Raw genomic sequence first — 17291 nt, forward strand, 5'->3', positions numbered from 1 at the left:
AGCTCAAGCCGGATGTGTGAAAGCAGCCTTAGCCTGCCTCTAGGGGGAACCCGTGAGCTGTGGACCAGGAAGCCATTCAGAGAACATTTGCTGTGTAAACGCTGTATTGAGTTGTTCCCTTCCTTAGTCTTTTTTGGTCCATTCATCATTCTTGTTTGGAGTGCTTTGTATGATTGCTATTTATTTTATCCCTGTCTGTCAAATCCCCTCTGTGTCTTTAAGCTAGAGCAGGACGAGCGTTCCTGTCTTTAAGTTAGAGCAGGACTAGCGTTCCCATCTCTAAGCTAGAGCAGGACTAGCGTTCCCGCTACCCTGTTAACTACATAGGACTGAGTCCAGGGAAAGACAGGGATAGGCACGTGATCGGCGAATGGATGAAAGAACTCGTATAAGAACGTTAGGGAGTGCAGCAACCAGCCTCAGGTGAGTTTAGGAGGTGACCCTGCTTCCCTTTCCCTAGCGCCAGGGCCCACCGTTGTATCGTGAATCCTGTGTGTTGCGGCGCTCACCGGGGGTTCCCGTGTACCTGAAGGAACCCTAGTAATCACTGCATGACACACATTTAGAAGTTTATTTATCTCAAGGATGGGTGTTAATGTGCTGATTGGTGGGGACTCAACTGTGGACACTACCACGGATCCTAAAAAATTGGAATGCCTTATCTGAATGGAGGATTGGCTGGTTATGAGTACCGACGCTCGATTCATTCTCTACGAGACTGCTGGGGATAGCCAAGTACACTTATTGGCTTTTTCTGGCGGTACCAAAGAGAATAAATGGCGCAGTAGGGTACATAACAGGTCCCCGCACCATTCAGATTGGGCTCTGTAAAGCCATCTTCTCGGGATTACTTGCTGTGGACCTCAAGAAAACACTCAAAGAGAAGAGTCGAGGCCTGTGCCCACTTGGCTGATAGTATTAGATTTATATATGGAGAACATGGGGTTACCTATTAAGAATAGAGAGGACCAAGACTGAAAGGTGAAAAAGATTACATATTTGTAGTGTGGCCAAGAGGTTCTGTGCGATTTTTGGCTGATTTTGGAGGGTGACACTGCTGTTTACCTTTATATTGGAGCATCTAACAAGGGTGTAACCAGAAATGGGCAATGATTTTGTGTCCTGGCCGGCCCGAAGCAAGCTCATAGTATGATAAAATGCAAAATTATTAGTCCTAATTTGTTCATCTGGCACCGTCCTATAGAAAATAAAGGAAGAACGTTTGAACACCATAATTTAATATTCTCTGAGGGTGTCCTCACAAAAGATCCGGAGACCGGGCGGGTTCTCTCAGTAGTTGTGAGCCGTCTCTAGGATCAGATGGTGAAATTCACACCTTCGTGTCATTACATTCAAAGACACCGTTGTTAGCGCCTCAGGTGATTCCTCAATCTTCCCACATCAGTTACAGCGGTAACATCAGGGAGATGGACGGGTCGTCATGAAATATTCATACAGATGTAGAATCTAAAGAGGAATTAGCCCGACCAGGTGAATAGCTAGAAGTCAGCAGCACAGCTTATAGACCCCCGACACAACTTCTCTTCATGGCCACGGACAACCGGTAGCTTTCCACTGATTGCTTTGTCTTCTGAGTGACCCCTCGATTCAACGGCTAGTGTGTGGCTATTCCAAAACATTCTGTGATATAAGCCCAAATACAAATATTATGCCCCGTCTTTGCCCCCCCAAAAGACAACTTTTATAAGACACCAGGCTTAGATAACACCCTAGATATAATCCTGCTGTTATCTTAAATGCTCTCCCCTCTCTTGGAACTTCTCTCCATCCTCTTTCTTCTTGCACAGACTCCTCCCTCTGTCCCCCTGCTCACTCAAAGATTCATCCCTCATTACCCCTGCTTATCCAGACTCCTCCCTCTATCTCGCTGCTCACCTAAAAACTCCTCCCTCTGTCTCCTACTAACACACAGAATCCTCCCCCTGTCCGCTGCTCACTCACAGACTCCTCCCCCTGCTCACTCAGACTCCTCCCCTTTCCCCTACTCACCCACAGACTCCTCCCTCTGTCCCCTACTTACACAGACTCCTCCCCCTGTCCACTGCTTACTCAGACTCCTCCCCCTGCTCACTCAGACTCTTCCCCTTTTCCCTGCTCACCCACAGACTCCTCCCTCTGTCTCATTGCTCTCTCACAGACTCCTCTCCCTGTCACTCTGCTCACTCACAGACTGCTCATCTATCCCCCTGCTCACCCACTGACTGCTCCTGTGCCGCCCCTGCAGCGGTCCAAATCGCTCGGATCCGGGGGTGATTATTCGTGGCTTGTGGGTCTCCGGACCCGGGGGCTAGGGGCCACACTCAAATGAAAAAAGGGGCTATTTACAGGGGAGATAAGTATGGGAGCTTGCTCTCAGGGCTCACGCTTGGATTTTCTGGACCGTTTTGGTTAGGAAAGTCCTATCCCCCTCGTTGCGCTAATGCCCCAATTCTGGAGCGGGTGGGAACAGATCATAAAGGTTCCGTTCTCCTCAGGTAAATTATCGGGTTGCCTGAAGCTTCCCCCCAACCTACAGTTCGTTTACCCCGTCGTGCCTTCGGTCCCAGACCGGTGACAGTGCCAGGCTGCTAACTGTCCTCCTCGACAGGTTCAGGCACCTAGTCGCAATCCCCTGCGACCAGGGGTCCAACTCCTCTAGGTCCAGACCACCGTCTGCAACCTAGACTGCTTCACTTGGGAGCCGCCACTCCCAACTTCCTCTGAGCTCCTCACAGCTCGAGGGTTCCTCACTAACTGACTACAGATTACACTACTCACCTCCCCTCCCTGACCCTCCAAGTGGGTGACTCTATTCCACTTAAGCCGTCCACTGGTGTGCCTGGTGGGTGTGGTGCAGTTTGTATCTAAGATTTGATTTGCTGTTGGAGGCAACACCATTAGATAGGGACTCAGAACCATGAGGGTCTTGGAATACTGCACAGGAAGGCAGTTTGTGCAGTACCCTGTGACGACCTGATAGTCCAGGGGCGTCACACTACCAAGGTCCCCTCCTCTCTTCTAGACTGTTCCCCATGGTCCTGTCTTCTTTTGCAAACTGCTGCCCATTGTCTTTACCTGTCTTACAGACTGCTCCCCATGGTCACGTCTTTTTTTGCAGACTTTTCCCCATGGTCCCGTCCCTCCCTGTCTTGCAGATTGCTCCCCATGGTCACATCTTCTCTTGCAGACTGCTCCCCATGACCACCTCCTCTTTTGTAGACTGTTCCTCTTCATCCCTTCTTCTCTTGCAGACTGCTCCCCATAGTCCCTTCCTCTCTTGCTGACAGCTCCTCATGGTCACGTCTTCTCTTGCAGACTGTTCCCCATGATCACGTCTTCTCTTGCAGACAGCTCCCCATGGTCACGTTTTCACTTGCTGACAGATCCCCATGGTCACATCTTCTCTTGCAGACTGTTCCCCATGGTCACATCTTCTCTTGCAGACTGTTCCCCATGGTCACATCTTCTCTTGCAGAGTGCTCCCCATGGTCACGTCTTCTCTTGCAGACTGCTCCCCATGGTCACATCTTCTCTTGCAGACTGCTCCCCATGGTCACGTTTTTTCTTGCAGACTGCTCCCCATGGTCACGTCTTCTCTTGTAGACTGCTCCCCATTGTCACATCTTCTTTTGCAGACTTGTTACGTCACTGCCGGAGTCTTCTCTAGCGACTTCTGCTCCGATTGCCAGGCGACGCCGTGTTCCTGCCGTGGATGGTGCTGGTGATGGGAGAGGAGTCGATGCCAGCGGCACCAGTGGGTGCAGGCTCCGATCATCCACTGGGCTGGGTTAGTTTGGGATCTGCAGTACCGCTGGCTGACTGTGGGTGGCATGTGTCTTCCATCTGAAGTTGCCAGCGTTCAGCTACAGCCAATGGGAAGACACCACACCCTTCTTATTTCCCCTCCTGTCACATGATTACTGCCAGATATAGTTCTGATTTTCCTGGCTCCTGTTACGTCCTATTCTGTTGGTGATTCCTGTGTTGACTTCTGCGTGTTTTTGACTACCCTTCTGCCTGCTGTTTTTGTACCTTGCTGCCCGACCCGGATCTGACCTCTGCTACGTTTGCTGACTACGTCACTGCCTGCCGATTCTGTCCCTGTTCCGCAATTCCTGGTTTGACCCTGCCTGACTACTACTCTCATCGGACTGAAGCCTTCCACAGGTAGTGATCTCCAGGGTCCTGTGTAATTCCAAATCCCTGTATAGGGGTTTCAGGGTTCTGGGGGTCCTACTTGGTGAGTGGCTTCCCTCTAGCCTCCCCTTTACAGCCCATCTGAGTCTGTGGATCCAGGCAGGCGTTACAAGACTGCTCCCCATGGTCACGTCTTCTCTTGCAGACTGCTCCCTATGGTCACGTTTTCTCATGCAGACTGCTCCCTATGGTCACGTCTTCTCTTGCTGACAGCTCCCCATGGTCACGTCTTCTCTTGCAGACTGCTCCCCATGGTCATGTCTTCTCTTGCAGACAGCTCCCCATGGTCACGTCTTCTCTTGCAGACTGCTCCCCATGGTCACGTCTTCTCTTGCAGACAGCTCCCCATGGTCACGTCTTCTCTTGCAGACAGCTCCCCATGGTCACGTCTTCTCTTGCAGACTGCTCCCCATGGTCACGTCTTCTCTTGTAGACTGCTCCCCATGGTCACGTCTTCTCTTGCTCCCCATGGTCACGTCTTCTCTTGCTCCCCATGGTCACGTCTTCTCTTGCTCCCCATGGTCACGTCTTCTCTTGCTCCCCATGGTCACGTCTTCTCTTGCAGACTGCTCCCCATGGTCACGTCTTCTCTTGCAGACTGCTCCCCATGGTCACGTCTTCTCTTGCAGACTGCTCCCCATGGTCACGTCTTCTCTTGCAGACAGCTCCCCATGGTCACGGCTTCTCTTGCAGACTGCTCCCCATGGTCACGTCTTCTCTTGTAGACTGTTCCCCTTGGTCACGTCTTCTCTTGCTCCCCATGGTCACGTCTTCTCTTGCTCCCCATGGTCACGTCTTCTCTTGCTTCCCATGGTCATGTCTTCTCTTGCAGACTGCTCCCCATGGTCACGTCTTCTCTTGTAGACTGTTCCCCTTGGTCACGTCTTCTCTTGCAGACTGCTCCCCATGGTCACATCTTCTCTTGCAGACTGCTTCCTATGGTCACGTCTTATCTTGCAGACTGCTCCCCATGGTCACGTCTTCTCTTGCAGACTGCTCCCCATGGTCACGTCTTCTCTTGTAGACTGTTCCCCTTGGTCACGTCTTCTCTTGCTCCCCATGGTCACGTCTTCTCTTGCTCCCCATGGTCACGTCTTCTCTTGCTCCCCATGGTCATGTCTTCTCTTGCAGACTGCTCCCCATGGTCACGTCTTCTCTTGCAGACTGCTCCCTATGGTCACGTCTTCTCTTGCAGACTGCTCCCCATGGTCACATCTTCTCTTGCAGACTGCTTCCTATGGTCACGTCATCTCTTGCAGACTGCTCCCCATGGTCACGTCTTCTCTTGCAGACTGCTCCCCATGGTCACGTCTTCTCTTGCAGACTGCTCCCCATGGTCACGTCTTCTCTTGCAGACTGCTCCCCATGGTCACATCTTATCTTGCAGACTGCTCCCCATGGTCATGTATTCTCTTGCAGACTGTTCCCCATGGTCACGTCTTCTCTTGCAGACTGCTCCTCATGGTCACGTCTTCTTTTGCAGACTGATTCCCATGGTCACGTCTTCTCTTGCTCCCCATGGTCATGTCTTCTATTGCAGACTGCTCCCTATGGTCACGTCTTCTCTTGCTGACAGCTCCCTATGGTCACGTCTTCTCTTGCAGACTGCTTCCCATGGTCATGTCTTCTCTTGTTGAAAGCTCCCCATGGTCACGTCTTCTCTTGCAGACTGCTTCCCATGGTCACGTCTTCTCTTGCTCCCCATGGTCACCTGTTCTCTTGCAGACTGCTTCCCATGGTCACGTCTTCTCTTGCTCCCCATGGGCACGTCTTCTCTTGCAGACTGCTCCCCATGGTCACGTCTTCTCTTGCACACTGCTCTTCATGGTCATGTCCTCTCCTGTAAACTATTTCCCTAGGTTCCCGCTCTCCTGAAGATTTCTACCCACGATCCTCTCTCAGATTGGTCACTAAGCTCCCAATCTTATAGACTCTTCTCTATCCACATTAACTTCCCAGTTATCACACTGCTCATTGGTTATTGATCAGATCTCTGAATACATTGCCATGTCTAAGATGATTTGTCTGCCAGCAAACATCACGATGAGAACTTGACTACTATTGCAAGAATAACTCCACGTATTTACAGGGGCATCATTTTCCATGATACCAAATTCAGGTTTGTGGAGTCCCATGAAAAGTTGTAATGCCAGCCAGTGTTTGTATACTGAGTCCAAAGGGGCCTGAAGTGGCAAGAAAATCGGTAACCTCCAAGACCTAAACCCAACTGCGATCCCTTTAGTTAAATTACTTGGTTCTTCAAGATCTCTGCATATTTTCTAGTGGGTAAAAAATAGAAGATGTGGTGACCGCCTGGAATCTGAACTATCGAGACCACATGCTGATATCATACACTTAAGCAGATCTCTGAGAAGGAACTAAATAAAGCATTAAAAGTTTTATACTTCCGCGATAAATCCAACTGTTTGTATTAATCATCAGGTTAATTTTTACCACTGAGAAGAATTACGGAAAATAATGTGCAGTTTGACCCTAACCTGAAGCACAATGAAGATCAATATATTTTATGACCTTCATTATTGTGCAAATAAACCTATGAAAGATAATAATAATCTGACAGCGTGACTCCCACTCCAATGCCATACGTCTGGGATATCCCACAATTTTGTCAGAAAAGTGGCTGGTGTTTTCCCATTATATGTTCCTGTGGGTCAGAGATAAAGCCTTCTTTAAAGATGTAAGCAGGAGGCCCCAATGTCACGCTTGCCGGGTAAGACAAGCGTGGCGGGAGTGTTCAGACCTTCGTGTATCTGACACGCAACAAAACTCAACTAAAAAAGGGGACACATAACTGCGGGGGGGGGTGGAACTAATAAGAGGGATAGGTGGACACCTCCTACCTTACTGTAGCTGTCCCTATTCTCCTAGCCAGTCCCTATACAGTCTCCACAACTGTTGCCGAACAGGTACCTGGACCCTGAGAAGACCCTGTAGATGCCCTGACTAGTGAAGGGGAGGTGAGGTACACTAGACCCCACCGCGGCACTAACAAGACACAATGTCTGTCTTCTCTAATTGAATGTAACAATAAATCTTTGCCTTTGGAGTAAAAGCAAACTTGCTCTGAGATCCTCTTCATCCTCCGGAAGCGCCGAAAGGGATTCATTCTATCTACTCTAAGACACAAGGTAAAGTAAGATAAACGGGGAAAAGTAACAAGGATAAAGCCTGAGAGCAGGAAACTTCCTCAGCAGAACCTTCCTCCAAGGTGGCCAGAGGTAAAATGTATCTTCAGCGGGGATTGCTGGGATATACCACTATTTACACCTGAAGGGCGTGACTACAAAGTAAGTGCAGCTGAAACACTCAGCTAGGAACTGCTTGGAAAGGCTGCAAGAGAAAAACTGACATTGAACCATTTCAGTACTAAGAGAAACGAAACCCATATAAATGTAGAGAGCCAGATTAGAGACTCCAGTCCAAAGTCTGTCACTGGTCTCTAAAAACAGGGAGACAAACGTGACACTCATTTATTACATCACTAGACCTTTATGAGTCTAGTCTAATAAAAACAAATTACAGTGCCAGATGGGGTGAGGGTGTTGCTAATGTTGTGAATTTAACTGGGGGCTAAATAGCCCATAAGAAGCCATGGATATCAATGGAACCTATACATCTAGGCACCCTTAGAATCCTGTTAATCCCAGGGTAAAAGGGTTGTCCTTTTTGAAAACCTGTACAGAACAGATTATCTCATATGTATGGCCAACTTTAAAGAGATGGTTCACTACACAGCATAGTAGCACACATCGCAATAAGCCTCATAGAGGAGGCTTTTTTCAAATACCTTGTGTTGTACATTCTACCCCTGAGTGGTGCTATTTCAGACCACTCATCCCCATCACGTGACCCCCAGACTTCTTGATCTCTGAGATCCGGTGATGTCACGTCAACTTCCAGTTGACCCGACATCACCAAGGCGGCCCCAGTCTTCCTGAGTGACTGGCTGTGGGCAGGGTTTCACTGCTCATCCCAGCCCAGCATCTTTCCTGATTGCAGCGCTCTGCAGCGAAGGAGAGAGCTGGGCTGTGCTTAGCAGTGAAACTCTGCCCACAGTCCAGTCACTCAGAGAGACTGGGGCCGCCTCGGTGATGTCGGGTCAACTGGAAGTTGACGCGACATCACGGGATCTTAGAGATCATGGAGCCCAGGGGTCATGTAATAGGGATGAGTGGTCCGCAATAGTGCCACTCTGAGGCAGAATGTACTACACGAGGTATGTGAAAAAAGCCTCATCCATGTGGCTTATAGCAATATGTGACCACTATGCTGAGTAGTGAACGATCTCTTTAAGGAGTTAATGAGGACCTGTCACCAGGACAAAAGTGTTCAGTTTTTGTTCTTATTTAATTTCCATTGCTCCCCTAAGTATTCTGGTGTTAGTTTTTGAAAAATCTGCCACACAATTCCAGAGATATGGGCCTTTTTTATGCTGGATTTTATAGTTATTACAAGGGGGTGTGGCTCACAGGATCCTCAGGGGCGTGTCTTTAGGATGCTCTGCTTTATTACCCAGTGAGCACTGCCTCTTTGTAAAGACCGTAAAAATTTACACTGTATGGCGGATTTAGAAAAAAGTTCAAATGGATTATTCTGGGGGGTGTCGGCAATAAAATAAGAGCACAAACTTGTTGCATTTGTCCTGGAGACTGTCCCTCTGGAAGGACCTCATACATGTTAGACTAAAGTCGTCACACCATCTATTGTATCTCAGAGGTTCCTGTCTTTCTCCTGCCGAATGAAGTTAGGGGAGAGAAGGATCAGCTCTCTCATAGAAAACAGGATCTGTTTAACAGTAAAAAGTGGCAACAAAAAAGTTGCGTATTTTGATCCTCTGTTTACTAGACAGAACATTGTACTTTTGTAGAAATTGTGCCTGGTATGACAAAAGACAAAAAACAATAAAAAAAATAAAAGTAAACAAACAAATAAATACAGAAAATAAAAGTAAAATAAAACTAAAAGCAACAATGAGAGCAAAGCACCAGTCAAATAGTAAAAAAAAAAATACATAAAAAGTAGTAAAATAAAACTAAAAGCAATAATGAGAACAAGCACCAGTCAAATAGTAAAAAAAAGAAAAATACATAAAAAGTAAAATAAAACTAAAAGCACTAGTCAAATAGTAAAAAAAAAAAATAATAAAACATTAAAAGAAATAAAAAGTAAAATGAAACTACAGCAACACTGAGAGCAAGCACCAATCAAATAGTAAAACAAAATGAAATAATAAAAACATAAAAAGCAAAATAAAACTAAAAGCAACAATAAGAGCAAACACCATTCAAATAATAAAACAAAATTAAATAATAAAAACATAAAAAGAAATAAAAAGTATAATAAAACTAAAAGCAACAATTATAGCAAGCATCATTGCAATAGGAAAACAAAAATAAATAATAAAAACATAAAAAGAAATAAAAAGTAAAATAAAACTAAAAGCAAAAACGAGAGCAAGCACCAGTCAAATAGTAAAACAAAAAATAAATAATAAAAATAAATTAAAAGTAAAATAAAACTAAAAGCAACAATAAAAGCAAGCACCAGTCAAATAGTAAAATAAAATGAAATAATAAAAACATAAAAAGAAATAAAAGGTATAATAAAACTAAAAGCAACAATGAATGCAAGCACCATTCCAATAGTAAAACAAAAATAAATAATAAAACATAAGAAAAAAAAAGTAAAATAAAACTAAAAGCAAAAATAAGAGCAAGCACCAGTCAAATAGTAAAACAAAAATAAATAATAAAAACATAAAAAATAAATAAAAAGTAAAATAAAACAAAAAGGAACAATAAGAGCAAGCACCAGTCAAATAGTAAAACAAAAATAAATAATAAAAACATAAAAAGTAAAATAAAACGAAAAGCAATAATAAGAGCAAGCACCAGTCAAATAGTGAAACAAAATAAATAATACAAACATAAAAAAATAAATAAAAAGTAAAATAAAATGAAAAGCAACAATAAGAGCAAGCACCAGTCAAATAGTAAAACAAAATAAATAATACAAACATAAAAATTCAATAAAAAGTAAAATAAAACAAGCAATAATGACAGGAAGCACCACTCACATACTACTACAAGTGCACACCGCCACACACCAATATACACATACTACACAAACAACAGAGAGCAGGTGGTGTGTGATGTCAGCAGGGTGAAAACCTACTGCTATAAATAACACATGAGAATATAAAAGTAGCAGAAAATCAATACAAAATAAAGTTTATTATGCAAATGGAACGACAAACACCAAAGACTATTAAATATCACAAAAAAATGTCATAAAATAATGCAAAGGAATGCACGCAATGGTATCATAGCCCAACCCTTCTCCCTCCTATATGGGTCAAACAATAAATAGGATCTGACTACAATACACTACCGAGGACGTATGTTCTTAGGTTGAAAATGGACACATTGGCTAGTGACCCCCTGACAGAGACTTAAGCGGGCTTTACACGCTGCGACATCGCTAATGCGAACTCGTTGGGGTCACGGAATTCGTGACGCACATCCGGCCGCATTAGCGATGCCGTTGCGTGTAACACCGATAAGCGATTTTGCATCGTTGCAAAAACGTGCAAAATCGCTAATCGGTGACACGGGGGTCCATTCTCAAATCTCGTTACTGCAGCAGTAACGAGGTTGTTCCTCGTTCCTGCGGCAGCACACATCGCTGCGTGTGACGCCGCAGGAACGAGGAAGCTCCCCTTACCTGCCTCCCGGCCGCTATGAGGAAGGAAGGAGGTGGGCGGGATGTTACGTCCCGCTCAGCTCCGCCCCTCCGCTGCTATTGGGCGGCGGTTCAGTGACGTCGCTGTGACGCCGCACGGACCGCCCCCTTAGAAAGGAGGCGGTTCGCCCGTCACAGCGACGTCGCCGGACAGGTATGTATGTGTGACCGGTCTGGGCGATGTTGTGCGGCACGGGCAGCGATTTGCCCGTGTCGCGCAACAGATAGGGGCGGCTACCCACACTAGCGATATCGGGACTGATATCGCAGTGTGTAAAGTAGTCTTTAGTATTATGAGTGATTTTCAGCCCCCTTCTATGTGGTTCACGTGTTTTGTCCAAGTGTCACTTATAGTGTTTTTTATTGCACTTTATGTATGCTGTTGGAGGATACACCCTGTTTTACTATGTTATGCAATGTATATTGATTTTACCTGTTATTTTCCCTTATTGCTGGAATGTCTTTTACTGATGGGTGCAGGAAAGTGTGAGAAATAGTAAGGCCCCTTTCACACGTCAGTGATTCTGGGACGTTTGTGCTTTTTTTTAAACGTACCAGAATCACTGACATACGCAGACCCATTATAATGAATGGGTCTGCTCACACGTCAGTGATTTTTCACTGCACGTGTCTCCGTGCGGCGTACCCGCGTGTGCGTGATTGCCGCACGGAGACATGTCCATTTTTTTCTGGCATCACTGATGTCCCACGGACCACGCAGTGGTGTGGTCCGTGAGACACGTGCCAGAAAAAAACGTGCTTTTAAAATAATAAACATTTTTACTCACCAGTCCCCAGAGTTACCGGTATTCGGGTCTGTGAGGAATATGATGAGGAATATGACATTCATACATGTCAGTAAGCTGTCACTGTTCATTTACCCACTCCTATGGCAAGGTGACCAAATCCAGTCAAGACTAAGGAAGCCAGAGCAGCCCCCTGCTGTCAAGGGTATTCGGCCAGGAAGATGGGCGGGCAACTACAAGTTTTCAAACAGCTTCAATCAAGAATCTCAGACTTTGAGGCTCCTGTGTAAGAGCTACAGTATTAGGGAGCATTTCGCTCCCACATATAGACAGGTATATTTCTGGCTTCACGACGGCGAGACGTACTTCATACATATTTTATATTAATAGTATGACATGCAAATCAGCTCAAAATTAATAACTCTCTGAGGGAAGCCCACAGACTTATCATGTTTCCTATCCATAGATAGATCAATCATAACTAGAAATATGATGGTCATAGCTTCCACGTGGGACACTCAGGGGCGGAGGTATGGGGAAAACTGCCAATTCATAACTTTCTGAAACGTAAAGACGCATCCCATGTTCAGCCCTATCTTAGCTCACAAGTTGGGATGGGACATGGGAGGTACATAGCGTCATAAAAATCAGAGTGGAAATTTTGTGTGTGTTCTTCTCTGAAAGGTCATGTGCGGTACACATGTGAAGATTCCAGAAAAACAGTGGCTCCACAGTGCCTCCCCTGTGCTGAGTCAGCACCAAAGCCTAGTCATTAGGAACAAAAAAAGGTAACTGATTTATCTGTATCTACTTGCAACCATAACTTATCTGTAACTGTACTTCTGACATAACTGTAAATCCCATCTTGTATATAGTGTATTATCTAGTGTGCCTTTAAGGCAATTAAATATATAATTTAAACCAGGGTGGATTGATTTAAATCACGCCGATTTAAATCATGATTTAAATCACGATTTAAATCAAAAGATTTTTTTCTATTTAAATCGGATCGATTTAAATCATGATTTTAATCATGATTTAAATCACTGATTTAAATCAAAAGGTTTTTTTTTTAATATAAATCACGATTAAAATGAGAAGTGAGAGCAGTGTGCATGTGCGCCCATAGTTACACGGACGAAACTAGGGGCAACGATTTAACGCCAGGGTGAGGGGGGGGACCCCAAAGTAAGTAAAAATCTTTTTTGTTTTACTATATGGCAATAGGTAGGTGTTTAAAAGCAGCATGTCTTAATTGTATAAACTATTAATAGCCTCCACATTTTGTTCATACTGCCCCTTTAATTCCACACTTCTAGCTTGGTTTCAGTTTTGGTTTAGTTTCTTTTTCCCTGCATTCAGTTGACATGCCCAAACTTGTTGGATAGTCAGCAGTACTTGGCTCAGGCTGTAGTAACATCAGCAGTGCTTGGCTCAGGCTGTAGTAACAATCAAACTTCATAAGTGATCTGTGTGAGCCATGGCAGCAGGTCGTAAGAGAGACCCTATTTGGGTTCATTTTGTTGAGATGCCAGCAGCAGATCTTGGAAAGAAAGGTGCAAGAGCAAAGTGCAAATACTGTCAAAAGGATATCCAAGGACTTGTTTGCCGTTTGAAATCACATTATGAAAACTGCAACCAGAAGGGAAATGAAGATGTTGATAGTGATACAACTAATGTCAATGAACCCCCACAGCTTCTTATGCACCAGGAGCCTAGTACTAGTGGTAAGTCTGGCAATTAATTTACAACCTATTTTTTTAACAGACATTTTACTGGGATGGTTAAAGTCTATGAAAAGAAAAATTTCTAGCACTGGTAGTTCTGGAGTATAGAATTTAAATTTATGTTAAGGCAATATTTCACAAAAAATTAACGCTAAAGGACATGTGCACCTTTATTTTTTTAAGGTGCACATGTCCCCCCCCGCAGCGCTCTTACCTCCGATCCCCGCAGCGCTGAGATCCGTGGCTTCGTTTTGACCGTCCGCCTCCCGTCCTCCGGTTGCGCCCTACTCGCAGTGATCCAGCGGCGTGACGTCAGCGGGCCACACGCTCCATTGAAATGAATGGAGGCGTGCTCGCGGACGGGCAGAACGAAGCCACGGATCCCCGCAGCGCTGACATCGGAGGTAAGAGAGCTGCGGGGGGAGGACATGTGCACACTGTGACTGGCTGCACCTTAAAAAATAAAGGTGCACATGTCCTTTAAGTAAAAATAAAGTGTGTATACGCTTATTTTTTTTTTATTGTAGGCTGCAATTCACTTTTGAAGTCTGCCAAATTGACCATTTTAAAAAAAATCATTTTTAAAACTTTTGTGACATAATTTTTTTCAGTTGCTGAGGCTCTGATATTAGTTACCAGTATTACAGCAACCTCACCGGAAAACTTGAGTAGCATAACTTTTGAGACAGCCCTTATAGGACGAGGACCATTACATTGTTCAAAAAGTTTGTTTCAATATTTTCGTTATATTTCTTCAAATACGCAGTCTATTTATATTTTTAATTTCTGTGCTTTCAGGGTCAAATATGGCTTGTGCTGCACGTGACAATCAATATCTGGGTACAACTTCAACAAAGCAGCCCAAAAAAAAACTTTGCGTGCAACAAAGTGTAGAAAAATTCATCTTAAAGACTACGACGAGCCAGAAAGAACATTTTGATGAATTAATTGCTAAATTCATATTTGCAACCAATTCTTCTTTCCGACTAGTTGAGCACCCATTGTTTGTACAAATGATCGAAGGAATTAGACCAGGCTACAAACCACCAAGTAGATTTGATATCTCAGGAAAACATCTTCAGGCTGTATGCGACATAGAAAGAGCGGCTTGTACAAAATATTTGAAAGACAAGGTTGTTAACATGAGCTTGGATGGTTGGAGCAACATCCACAACGACCCCATAATTTGCACTTGTGTCACAACAGAAGATGGTGAAACTTACCTTACAGACACAATCGACACATGAAAGATACTGCAACCATAGCTGATGCCACAGAAGTTTGGAAAGATTTAGAAGGTTCTCTAGATCTCTTGAACCTCTCAAACAATGTAAAGGTTGCAATACAGCACCGTAAGGACCAAGCATTAAAAGAAGAACACTATTTAGCCAATATCTTGCATCCCATCTACAGAGGGAAAAAATTATCTGAGGCGGAAATCAACTCTGCAATGGAGTGGCTCGCCAATACTAACCATGACATTGTGGCAACTGTGCTGAAATTGAAGTGTGAATCTGCACCATTTCAAAAATACATGTTTGCAGATAACGTCGTTAATTAACTAAAACCACTGGACTGGTGGAAGTCGCAATCACTTGTTCTTCCAGCAAAGATAATAAATCTAGCTACTCAGCTACTGACTGCATCGGCTTCATCCGCAGGAGTAGAGAGATTGTTTTCTTCATTTGGTTTTGTGCACACAACAGTCCGAAACCGCTTAGGAACTGCTAAAGCAGGACAACTGGTTTTCCTATTAAAAGTCCTAAATAAACAGTAGGCTTAGGGTACCTTCACACTTAGCGATGCAGCAGCGATCCGACCAGCGATCTGACCTGGTCAGGATCGCTGCTGCATCGCTACATGGTCGCTGGTGAGCTGTCAAACAGGCAGATCTCACCAGCGACCAGTGAACAGCCCCCAGCCAGCAGCGACGTGCAAGCGACGTTGCGCTTGCACGGAGCCGCCGTCTGGAAGCTGCGGAGACTGGTAACTAAGGTAAACATCGGGTATGGTTACCCGATGTTTACATTAGTTACCAGTGTGAGCAGGGAGCAGGGAGCCGCGCACACTGAGCGCTGGCTCCTTGCTCTCCTAGCTACAGTACACATCGGGTTAATTAACCCGATGTGTAATGCAGCTACATGTGCAGAGAGCAGGGAGCCGCGCACACTGCTTAGCGCTGGCTCCTTGCTCTCCTAGCTGCTGTACACATCGGGTTAATTAACCCGATGTGTACAGCAGCTACATGTGCAGAGAGCCGGAGCCGGCAGCACAGGCAGCGTGAGAGCTGCAGAGGCTGGTAACTAAGGTAAATATCGGGTAACCACCTTGGTTACCCGATGTTTATCTTGGATACAGCTTACCTCAGCTGTCAGCTCCTGCTCCCTGCTCGCTTCATTTGTCGCTCTCTTGCTGTCACACACAGCGATCTGTGTGTCACAGCAGGAGAACGGCTTTGAAGAAAACGAACCAGGGCTGTGTGTAACGAGCAGCGATCTCGCAGCAGGGGCCAGATCGCTGCTCAGTGTCACACACAGCGAGATCGCTAATGAGGTCACTGCTGCGTCACAAAAAGCGTGACTCAGCAGCGATCTCGGCAGTGAGCTCGCTGTGTGTGAAGCACCCCTTAAAGCCAAGGACTGATGTATTCACTGAAGATGTTTGCTTACTTCAAACGTTAGAGATAGGCTATTGTTAAAAAGTACTTACTCTCTGTAGTTCAATTCTGAGTGTTTAATAGTGCAAATAAAAATTATTAGGTTTCATAATCAACTGTTTTAATATTTTTATTTGTGTAAAACAATTAGATTTGCAAAAAGACAAAGTTTTGCTTGTGTACAACTTGATTAAAAAATCTGATTTAAATCAAATGATTTAAATCAAAAAAATCTGATTTAAATCAAAAAAATCTGATTTTTTTGATTTTTTTAAAAAAATCAAGATTTTTATCCACCCTGATTTAAAACTTTGGCTGTTCTTTTATCTCGATCCCCATGTCCGTGAGTTTGGTTTAACATTACACGCTACCTGAGCTGGTTTCTGGCCCGATATAGTCCTGTTAACAGACCAGGCCTATAGCTAACAAAGAACTTGTGGTATAGTATAGTACTGTACTGTACTGGCAGAATCCTGTTCCACTGGGGCTAGTGGAAAGGTTCTGGCCGCCAATCGGAGTTGTGAGAAAGCTGGGTGCCGCACCAGAGTTTGTGCGCCCTGCTCTGTCTTCCTCCCCATGCCTATGGGGACAGGAAGTGTCAGTGTTACATTGCGCCAAGCGGACCTTACATACCCCTTGGGGGTGCGGAATATCATGTGTTAGCAGAAGTGACTAGGTCGTATCGCGGGGCTCCGATGTATTAGAGACATCAAGGTGGGGTGCTGTTTTGTCACAGATTGAGAGGTCCACGACTGAACGGAGGGACGTCTCTGTGACTCCACCAGCTCGGTTCGTGACAGGGTCAATCACAGTACCAGGTACAGCCGATACAAATGTTCACTCTATAAGGCCTGGGTTTCAAATAAATGTGGAACAGTAGCACAGAAGGCATGTACTGCCCCATGTTACAGGATGAAAAGCTGCCATAGACTTTCCTGGGCAGAAGAACTAAGGTCTGTTTGTGATTGGCATGAGAATCCATCACCGAGGAAAATGAAGACGTTTGCCATGTGACTGTACAAAGTAGTGTTGCGAGGGTATAGCAAAGAAAAGATGAATGATGTCAGAGCTTTTGATGGCAATGTGTGAGTGGTGCCACCTGAAGGAGCGTGCACGTGAAACCAGGCGAAGGGCAAAACGTGAAACTCACAAGTCCAGTGATTCTTGCAGGAGTAATGAGTGTTGCCACCATAACCTGCTGAA

Source organism: Anomaloglossus baeobatrachus, chromosome 9 (assembly GCF_048569485.1).
Source record: "Anomaloglossus baeobatrachus isolate aAnoBae1 chromosome 9, aAnoBae1.hap1, whole genome shotgun sequence".
Classification (NCBI taxonomy): domain Eukaryota; kingdom Metazoa; phylum Chordata; class Amphibia; order Anura; family Aromobatidae; genus Anomaloglossus; species Anomaloglossus baeobatrachus.